Here is a 9,723-nt window from a genome sequence, read left to right on the forward strand (position 1 = left end):
AAGGGTACCAAACACAACACTGTCTTAGCTGTGGTTCTGCAAGTGGGATTATGCATGTGAAATCTTCCTGTTGTGTTTGCCATTTTTATTCAAGGTGAACAGATTTATGAACACATTATATGTACTGCAGAATAGGAAGCATGTTTTGAATGTCTAGATCATCAATTTTTTTCCCACAACAGATGATATGACGCCGTTTATGTCAACATTTCTACTTATTACTTGGCAGAAGGGACAACACATGGTTACTAATTTTCAAGATTTTATTGCAAATATTGTGTATTTGGGATGTTTTTAAGTGTTTATCCTGAAAAACTGTACATTTTCTGAATTTGCCTTTATCCATAATTTTCACCTCTTCCTGTTAATTTCAATGGGATTAAATGAGAGTTTGCCCTTATGAAAGTGGCTGCATCTTTTTGTCACAAAACCCAGCTAAGTTGCTTGCTAAGTTGCTTTCAGCAAGGTTGAAACCATGTGTTGTGGATAAGAAAAGTCCTCTGCAAAACAAGGCACAAGAAAACATGGAAGTTCAGAAAATGAGACTGTAGAAGCAGCAAGCAGGAGGAACGTATTAAGATGAGCAAAACCCCTTGAGGAATTAGACAAAGGGAAGGAAAAAGAAACAGATTAAAGGAATTTATGGGGGAGTATAAGGCCAGGGGTATGGCTGATGGGCTGCAGCCGTGCAGAGGGGGGCACATAGCGGCCTGAAGAGAGGAAGGGCTACGGGAGCAAAGGGGGCTTGGGGAGGGAGCTTGTGAGTATGCGGAGAAAGTGGACAGGGCAGGTGGCACAAGGCCTGGCTGGTCATCTTAAGCAAGATAACCACTGAAAGGTAAATTAAATGCCCCCTTCTCTAATTCCTCATGTTATAAAGTGAAAGATTTTTCTCCAACAGGTAACTAGAATTTACTGCACCTACATTTCTTTTAAACCTGCAGTAAAACAAATCAAGATGTGATAGGTGTCCCTTAAAGTCCCTGAACTCTGAATACAGGTGAAAAATGTGATTTTTTCATAAATGTTATACTTTTTTAAAAGATCCTACGGTAATTTTATGTGGCTTTTTTTTTTTTTTTTTTTTTTTTGGCTGAGGCTGTCAGTGTAATGCGACACATTAAAAAAATTGCATAGTCTTTCTGCTAGGATAGTTAATTCTACATAAGGCTTTCCAAAGTCTTGGAGATCTGGTAGTCTCCATATGCCCTGTTTTTGCCACCATGGAGTTTTAACAGGCATTGAACTGTTGAAATTTGACCTTCACAAGGTAGCTTTAATACGTTGCAAAAAATGGTAAAATTTGGGCAAGTCATTTTTCCTTAAATCTAGACACTTAGTTTTTTAGTCAAAATATGATTTCTGGGATCAGGTGCTCTACTATTACCTTTGTTTTCAGTTTTTATTTTATAAGGCATGGCCTTTATGTTCTATATCTGGTTAGGTCCACATTAACAAGACATGCACTGGAGGACAGGACTGATAATGGAAATTCAGAGTACAGAACAGTAAAGCAATGTTATATATTAAATGTTAACACTTAATTCATAAGATCAAATATTTGTATGCTCAGAGAGCACATTCATTTCATTAATTTGCAGTTATTGTGACACATTCATGACCAATTTCAGGAAAAAAATCATTAATAATTATTTTGGTTACAAATTCCCAAGAAATGCACTGAAGAATTCCTGTCACAGCCAAGAGGGTTGGTTTAAGTGTATGGATTCTCTTGTTATTGTTACTTTATTTGTTGTTGTTGGAGGGGATGATGATAGAGATAAGACTAATTGACAGCTTTGGGCTTCTTGCATAAGTTCTGATTAAGTTTTTTCAGTAAATTGCATGAGTATTCAAATAATTCAATGACTGTTCAATGCAATGGCTGGCTCAGCTTTGGTGAAAACAAGTCTTGTGGAAGGTCTTATTAACTATATGGAGGGTATTATGTTAAAAAATACTGTGAGAACATTTAAATTCAGACATTTTGCTTAAACATGTTTATTCACTAAGTGAATGTGGATCAAAGCCATCAGTAAGAGGCAGTAAAATTAAGGTTTTTGACTTACACATTGATCACAAATACATATAAAATTCTTACAGTTTTAGATTCTTTGTGCAAGATTTCACTTGGACATTGACAAGGATATATTAGATGGAATTGTTTCATGGAATAACTTTTTTCATATTTTAATAAATCAATTTTAAACTATTATCAGTTTGCTATGATTCACAATATATTAGATGTGTTAAAAGCCGAATTTTAACTTCTTAGCTTTGTATAATAAATGTTTTGTTGTAAGAAATAATTTAGCATATCATCAAAGCAAATAGTAGAACTAATTGCATTCCATTTATCTTTGCCACATCAAATCTGGTGTGGCATTTAAAAGCAAACTTTGTTCGAGAATTAAAAGGAAGTGACTGAAATTGATTACACTTAAGATTCTGCTTACATGTGATAAAATCTCAGAAACTTACTCCCTATACTATTATTATAATTCTTGTAAACCTGCTTCTATTACAGAGTGAGATGTCCAGAATAAAGGAAAGTAACAGTACTATGTGGGACGTGGTAACTGCTTGACCTTAAATGCAGTCTTCTCTGTACATCTCTTTCCAGCAGTGGATGACACTTCTGTAGCCACCTCTGCACCAGCTCCAGCAGTGCCGGAGATGGAGCTGCCTCTGGCTCGGCTACTGTGGCTCAAACGTGCTCTCCGGCTCGGTCCTTGCGGCGATGTCTCATTCAGCTCTGAAAYTGCAGCAGCTTCCCTGACCCGGTGCCGAGTCCCTGCCCCAAACCACTCGTAGCCTTCTGGAGAGCGGGGAAGAGAGGAAACAAATTTTAACATACAAAAGAAAATTATCCTTAGCAAGAAACAAAAGAAGAGCGTAGATACTAGCAAAGAAGAGAAGATGGTAGCATTTTTGCTAACAAAAGGAGTTTTTAGGTTGTCTGCCAAGCAGAGTGGACTTATGAAAATATCTATGTGACCCAGGGAATGTGTTCCTATGCTACAAATGTGATGTAGTTTTTCACGTCACTGCAGAGACTTACAGAAATCTTATGTGAGGTCTCTACAACCTTCCCTCTTCCTCTACTTTTCTATTTAAAATATCCCTTAGAAAATGATTTGGTGCCTTGAAATCTTTCAAAGCAAAGAAATGTGTTCTGGCAAACACTACCACTGTTTCTCCTCTGGTTGCAAGAATGAACGGCAACTACCTGCCCCTTTTTTATACCATCTTTAACAAAAAAGATCTGGTAATCCCTAGAGATCCCTAGAGAGCCATGCAAGGTTAGCAGCTGAGAACTAGTTTGCATGTTTTTTGTAAGCAAATGCAGGACAATTCAGTAAGGAAGAGCCACCATGATGTGGTTGTTTGAGGGCACACCTCGAGGTCTGAGATCTGTTTGAAGCAGCTGACACCTGGCTTAGCCCTGTTATCTCTTGGGTTGAGTGCACGCTGGGCTGTATGTTCTTGCTGCCAAAATGGGAACAGAAAAAGAGGATGAGGCACTAACGAAATGGTACTGCCTCGGCCTTGCCTGCTAATTCCTTCACATTCAGCTTTCGTCTGTGTTTGGTCTGCAATTTGACAATTTGGAGGGTTCTGACTATTTTGGCCAGCTATGAGGAAATGGCATGTAATAAAAATAACCCAGCCCTTGTCACTTGGCTTTGCTTAACTTTCCTATTGGCTCTGCACATTTGCCTGGCAGTGGCAATGCATAGAGGCCAACATAGTATCCTGAGCACATGATATCCACAGCTACTGCATCCAGGACACAGTGAAAGACCTAAATGAAACCATTTGGCTCATGGGATCCTAAGGGCAACAAAATTAGAAAGAGATTTCCGTCCCCTTGTGGAGGACCACAAAAACACTGAGCCTAGAAAAAGAAATTACAAACCATGTATTTAGAGTTAAGGGTCAGTCCCATGGCAGAAAGAGTAGCAGAGCCATGAACTCAGCTCCCTAGAGAAGAAAATCAAGCTTAGTTGCATACAGTTAAGAACTCAAAACCCTGTTGGTAGACTCCCTGTTTAAAAGCCCTGACTACTAACAGCATCATTACTGCAGTGGTCTGCACCAAAATGCAGATGTTCAGACCATTACAATTCCTGCCAATATAATGTACATGACACACATCCTGCAGACCCTTCCATATGCTCTTAATTTTACTGTAGGACAAATTACTCCATGTTGGTCACCACTGCCAGCCAGTGTTGGTCACCACCCAGCCATATGCGGGTTTTCTGATTGTCACAGAAAAAAAAAGGAGTTATTTTCAAAAAGTTCTGCCTGAAGCTCTAAGAGAAAAATACACAATATAGAAATTGCAAATGCAATGAACATTGCCACATTCTGCTCATCTGACTCCCGCTTACATGAGCAAATCTATTCATGCAAGTAAAGCAAACAGGATTTATCTTAAATGGCTCAAATATTTCTTTCAAGTGTGTTGTCGCTTGCTTTGAAAACACTGCAAGTTTGCTAGGATTTTGTTGTCTGCCTGAAGAGCCTTGCCCCTTTCACCCTAGTGGGAAAGGCCCCCGCCTCGGCGCGCGGTGCCTCGGCCGGAGAGGGCGGCAGGCAACGCTGCTCCTCGGCGGAGCAGGCAAGGCGTGCGCTCGGAGGTGCCCGGGCTGCACGGAGCAGGGCTCGGGAGAGCACCGCTGCTCCGGATCATGGCGAGGGGACTGCCATGGCCTCTCACAGGGCCAAGGGCAGGAAAGACACCGGCAAGTGGGAAGTGCTGCTCCGAAGCTTAGCTGGAAAACTTGCTCCTTGCAGACTGCGAATGGACGGACTTAGTGTCTGGCGAAAGGTCTGGGCAGCCGGGGGAAGCTCGGTGAAGCGGCTGCGGCCTCTGGGCGACTCTGCACCTGGAAAACACGAGGATAACGTGTACGTTTGGAGAAGGGGAAGGTCACCGCCCCCTGGAATTGCTGACCAGCAAAGGAGCTCGGAAACAATTTTAATCATTGCATGGAGCTACTCCAGAATAATCACAGGGCCACATGTGGGGAAGACTTCCTACACAAAAACTACAGGGCTGTGAGTAAACTTCTGGGAAAAAAAAAAACTTGTAAATGCAACAAACAACAATGAAGAAAACACTTATTAGAGAAAAGTTAATAAGAAGGAATCTCTCCACTCTGTAACCACCAAAAATGGCACATGATATACATTTTTTTAACCTTTAGCAGTCTTGGATGGTGCACAAGCCATTTTATCCCATTATAGTGTTTGGACTATTGTGTTTTTAAGTTGATATAGTCTTATTGGAGTGGACAAGTTCCCTGTTCTGGGAGCAGATGCCTCCTATTTACCCCACCAGGAAACTCCCTTCCTCCGAGCTATAGATACCTGTTATGAGCAAAGGTCCTCAGCCTCTGGCTGAGCCTTCAGGTTTCAGTGATGACCTGTGATACATGGATACAGGGAACTAGCGTGTGAGTGACTAATACCTAACTAGGTATCTATCACGTAACGATCTTACAAGCTGGACTGTATTTAGGCATGTTTCCTAAAAGCAAAAAGTCTGCATCATATTGCATATGCTTAAAGCTTTTGAGACTTCTTACTCTTTACTAGTTAATACAGTGAGTGTAGGCAGGTCACCTGACTCTAAAATAATGCTCATATCTGAATATTCTTTTCAATAGTCCATATGTAATAGCTCAGATATTTACTTCATATTCATTTCCTTTCAGTCTTTGGGCATCTCATCTAAGTTTTTAGAAGATGTATAGCATTCTAGCATTGGACTGTTTGTAGCTATAAAAAGTAGAATTGTGCTTATAGCCTATTGCTAGATACCACTGAAACAAGATTACGTTTTCTCTTGCTCTTTCCTACTACCTTTGATTTTGTAGAACAAGCCTAGTTTAATGTTACGTACTTATGGTATCTTTATATAGTGCTTTCTGCCACTATTTCCAATCATTTTCCACATGCACCATCATTTATAGAAGCTATGTCAGTCAAAACAACAGGCAGGCACATGCTCCTTTTTAATGTTTCTTTTGTGCAAATGATTTAGCACAAGGATGACACCTATTCTGCAACTCCTCACTGTACAGCTGCACTTACACACACTTTTCTTCTGAAACCAAGCTACTCCAAGTTCACCCTAGAAAGTCGGGACCTCATTTCTGCCCTAGAAATCATTTGCTCCAACAAATGATTCAGTAAGTATAGATGAGAGGTAACGGCTCTGCATGTGTTAAGGCAGAGATGTCTTCCCTCCCACCATCTCTGTGCTTTTAATAATGATGAATCATTCCTGTTATCAACATTTCTTTCAACTGGACAGGAACAGTGATACCTCTAAAGTATGCAGTGATGAAAAAGGTCCAACAATTTAAAGTAGCAAATTGATGTTACTTCCAGAAAGTCCTTTTTATACAGGTCATTTTACTAAAGAGGGAGACTGCTGGACCTCTAGACCAGTTTTTACAGCACCATCGGAACAAGGGACCCTGGACTGTCACAGCCTTCATCTTCCTTTCCTCATTCGCTGAATGCACAGAAGGTCTTGCCCCAAGCAGCTGAGACATAAATGAAATTTGGGCTGCTTCTCTCCTCCGGCTGCTTTGGCTCAGGTGCTCCCGCTAGACAGCTACAGTGTCAGCTATTGCTGGCACCGGCTGCCTCTGCTCGCAAGAGCAGCCGCGAGAGAGGCTGTATCACCAAGCTCAGGCGTTCAAAACTGAGTTAATCTTCTCCCTCCACCAAAACGTGGACCCTTACTTTTATTTGTCTTCTGTTGTTTTTAACTTTCAGCAAACACATTTCAAACTCTGGACCACTGGAGCTAAAGATATTTTATCCTCAATGGGAGATGAAATTCCTGCATCATCACATAATTCCTGCACCTGAGGCTTTCAGGAAAAAAAAAACCCCAAAACAAAAAACAGCACACTGACTATTGCAAGAGTTGGCAGCAGTGGGGGAAGAGGAAGAGGAGCTGGAGGCGGAAATAGCCTGCTGCTCTCACCTGCGGGAGCGGAACCTGGCGGCCCTGCTGACGGCCGGCGATAGGGGGTCCCTCGCAGAGGGGAAGGAAACGGCAGAGCCGGCGGGGAGAAGAGGTAGCCCCATAGGAAGACATAAAGAGAAGGAAACACATTGGGTTAGTGGGGAAGGTCATCAGGCTGCCTATACAGCGCTTAGATATCTGCCCAAATCAACCCTGTGCTCCTGACCACTGCGTTACCTCACCGGGGAGTGTTTTTTGCTCTCCAAAACAAGARGGGGGGAGTAGCGTCTTTCCTGCTCCTGTTTATCTGCTGCTTTGGCTCAAACCTAATTTTGTCTACATCCAACCGGGAATAGCACAGAAAAGAAAATGGGAGGGGGAAAGAAAGGAAACGTGCTAGTAATGCCACACAACTGGGAGTGAGGGGAATTTAGGGCTGTACATGTAGTTTGTGCTCTGCTGTGCTTTTATCTTTGGAGAACAAAGGTTGAACTGTTACTCCAGTAACCTATGAAATATGTTATGCATTATGGAGCCATAAAAGATTAGGAATCCAAGTATTAAAATTGAGCAAATAGAAATGTTAATAGGGCAGGAGGAAAATTTATTGTAGCTTTCTTGCAGTCTAGCTATCCAGACAAAACAGGACTACTGTTTTGTCTAGGAGTACACAAAAAACATATATGTATTTGTGCTGTAACACGTTTTCTATTTCTATTTTAGAAATAGAAAACTCTCCTTCACCTCTGGAAGTAGGAACCCTGCATAAAGTGTTCATTCAYCAATTTGTTCCCACTTTGTACAATGACTTCACAGTCCAGTCTTGTACTCCCCCAAACAGTGTGCTGCTTCTACTTTTTTTAGGAGATTTGAGAGGATGAAGTTTATATTTCTGCTTTCARATGTTCCTTCCTCCATGTGAGCAGGAAATCCTTTCCCCCCCATACGTTTTTAAAATAGCTGACAGTGCCCCCAATTAATTGCATATCAAACTGAAGTTCTTTCCTGTCCTACGTGACTGTCCTCCTCTCCTGCTCTATCTGTTTTTCATAATCATGGCATAAATATTAAAAACACCCTCCACTCCTAAAATGAGCAAAATAAACTTATGAAAAGAAAAAACGAGCATTTTTCTCATCTGGGAAGATAAATAGAAGAAATGAACCTGATATGGCAGGTCACTCATGCAGTACCATCACTCATGCACAGCTGGGGTATCTTCAGGCAGGACCATCAGGAGAAGTCTAAGAACACAGATAAACCAGAAAGTTCTGCACAGAAACTGCAGTGCCAGTATTGACTTGTTCTTTACCTTTCTTCTCCTCTCTGGATGACTTTTCGGCTGTACCTAAACTCCTCCAAGCTTTCATCCAGCCACATCCTTTTCCTAGTTTAAATCCCTTCTAAAAATATCTTTTTTTTTTTAATCTATCTTTCCCAAAGATACAAGTTTCTGGATCACTCCTGGATATGACTTTCTGAATGGCTCCTGTGTGTCTGTCATTGCAACCTTTGTCCTCCTCCCTAACCCTTCCTTCTTTTTTTGTCTGTTAATGTTTCACATTCACTATGCCTTCTCTGAGATCTGCCCAAATCTTTCTCTCTCTCTCTCTCTCTATAACTTTGTTTTTCACTCTGATTCTTTCTCCCGCYTTTGCATCCTGGAAGAGGAACTCGAAGCAGTAGGTAAGTTACAGACGAAGGRCTACAGCACACGCCTCAGAAAACAGCAGTGCAAACCGTTTCACCGGTACTCTTGAATGCAGCGTTTGCTGCAAAAGGATGTGGTATGTCTGACTTTCTGATCAGCCTTCCTGGTTTTACTGACTTCATTCATAATCTACCAGCACTGTTATCAGGAAAGATGAGACACTGTAATGAGTCTGCATATATTTGTCAGTTCACTTCCTCCTCATTTAAATGACTTGCAAGACAGAAGATGACAAGATTTGGAGAGGGAGCAAACTTCATCACTGTGTGCTCAGCCGCGCTTTATTTCTGAAGAGATGACAGGTGTGCATCTGTTGTCCACTTCTGTAAACTCTGCTATAAAACTAAACAAACCCAGCTTCGCTTTGGAAGAAAAAACTCCGTAATTGTACTACTTTTTTTCTAGAATACGAATGTGCCCTTAGCTGAACAATTACTTTTCATCTCATTCTTTTGGTGGTCTCAGTGAACTGGAAAATTTTGCATTTTAGTGTCTTGAAACAACTATGACTACCAGAATGAGTTTTTTTWAAAAAAGCAGGCCTATGTGCTTTGGTAAAATTAACGTACCAGATGGGGTATGTTAATTTGGGGGGTTAATGTGGTGGAGCCCAGCTCCACCACCCAACTCTCTCCTCATCTCCAGCTAAGCCACCGGAGGGGCCGTTTGCCGCGTGCAGCGCGAGCTGCGCTTCCTCACGGGAATTTTATGGGAAGAAGTAAAGGCTGGAGACGCGCTGAGCACACCGGGGCGCTGAGGCGAGACGCAGCGGTCAGCGGCGCGCTCCGGCCCACACGCTCCCTCCGGGAGCGCCGAGGACGCAGGAATCCACGAGCAGGCTGACGCGCGCCGAGGCGCCGCCTGAGCGCCGCGTCCCGCACCAACATTCACACCGGCCCGTCACGGCCGAGCCCCGCCGCGGCACGCCGCCCCGGGGCCGCCAGCGAGGCCGGCCTTCCTCCGCCCCGAGCGACCCGGGGCCGCCCTCATCTTCGCGGAGGCCGCTACGGCGAGGCAG

At 42.6% G+C, this 9,723-nt stretch overlaps 1 long non-coding RNA gene across 2 annotated transcripts; it reads right to left on the reverse strand.

Annotated features, from left to right (window-relative positions):
- Positions 1 to 2,160: 2,160 nt before the first annotated feature.
- LOC146589418 (uncharacterized) lies at positions 2,161 to 8,251 on the reverse strand. Of its 2 annotated transcripts, XR_014897196.1 has the most exons (6): positions 8,160 to 8,251; positions 7,013 to 7,036; positions 4,783 to 4,895; positions 3,920 to 3,984; positions 3,400 to 3,489; positions 2,161 to 2,818 (listed from the first exon to the last, which is right to left on the reverse strand). It is a non-coding gene; the product is annotated as an uncharacterized LOC146589418 (long non-coding RNA). The 2 variants fall into 2 exon arrangements; XR_014897195.1 differs by lacking the exon at positions 8,160 to 8,251 and having other exon boundaries at positions 7,013 to 8,147.
- Between the last annotated feature and the right edge of the window lie 1,472 nt (positions 8,252 to 9,723).

This window comes from Rhea americana, unplaced genomic scaffold, assembly GCF_003343005.1.
Source record: "Rhea americana isolate MKP2758 unplaced genomic scaffold, rheAme1 scaffold_46, whole genome shotgun sequence".
NCBI lineage: Eukaryota > Metazoa > Chordata > Aves > Rheiformes > Rheidae > Rhea > Rhea americana.